This window comes from Orycteropus afer, unplaced genomic scaffold (genome assembly GCF_000298275.1).
Source record: "Orycteropus afer afer isolate SDZICR_OR568_19922 unplaced genomic scaffold, OryAfe1.0 scaffold00131, whole genome shotgun sequence".
In the NCBI taxonomy this organism is placed as follows: Eukaryota; Metazoa; Chordata; class Mammalia; order Tubulidentata; family Orycteropodidae; genus Orycteropus; species Orycteropus afer.
In genome coordinates, this window is record NW_006921718.1 from 2552941 (window position 1) to 2554175 (window position 1235).

Below are 1235 nucleotides of genomic sequence, written 5' to 3' on the forward strand. Positions count from 1 at the left end.
TGGAAATATCATGGCTTGTGTCAGGTGCACCTTAGTCCTCAAGGAGATATCCTTGCTCCTCAGCACTTGAAACAGTTTCTTCGCAGTTGACTTTCCCAATGCTACACGTCATCTAATGTCCTGACTGCTAGTTATGTTCCCCTGATCTCTGCTGGTTTGTTTAATCCCTTTTATATCTCAAAAAAGATTGACTTAAAATACAATCTAATCCTGTAGATTACATCCTGCCTCATTGACATAACTGCCTTTAAACCTGCCTTATTAGCATTATAGAGAGAAGATTTACAGCACAGGATAATCACATCAGATCACAAAATGGAGGATAATTACATAATCTTGAAAAGCATGGTCTAGCCAACTTGACATGTATTTTTTGGGATACAATTCAATGCATAACAAGACTCTTAAGGTATACAGACTTAGAAAAAAAAATCAGTGATAAGTATTCCTAGGGTAGTAATTTAAGTGAGAGTCTTGTATTACTGATGCTTTAAAATAATTAAGAATTAGATAATTCAAAAACAAACCCAATGCTATGGAATTGATTGTGACTCATAGTGACCCTATAGGACAGAGTAGAACTGCCCCATAGGATTTCCAAACCTGTAAATCTTTGCAGAAGCGGACTGCCTCATTTTTGTCCTTCAGAGTGGCTGGTGGGTTCCAATTGGGTTTGAACTGCTGACCTTTTGGTAGCAGCTGAATGCCTTAACCACTGGACCCCCACTGCTCCTTAGATAATTCAAAACCAAAAAAATTCACTGCCATCTAGTGGCTTTGACTCACAATGACCCCCATCAGGTTTCCAAGGTGGAAATTCTTTACAGAAGTAGATTGACCAGTCTTCCTTCTGTAGAGTGGCTGGGGGGTTCTAACCTCCAACCTTCTGGTTAGCAGTCAAATGCCTTAGGCACTGCACCACCAGAGCTCCTTTAGGTAATTCAAAAGCTACTTCTAATAGGTAATGTTGTTAAGTGCCATCGAGTCGGACCCGACTCATAACGACCCCTCCTTGGATTTCTGAGGCAGTATCACTGTGGAAGTAGATTGTCCCATCTTCCTTCTGAGGAGTGGCTGGTGGGTTTGAACTGCCAGCCTTCTGGTTAGCAGTCAAGGGCCTTTAGCCACTATGCTACCAGTTGTTGTTGTTGTTGTTATATGCCGTCGAGTCGGCCCCGACTCATAGCGACCCCTCCTTGGGTTTCTGAGGCAGTATCACTACGGAAGTAGGATTG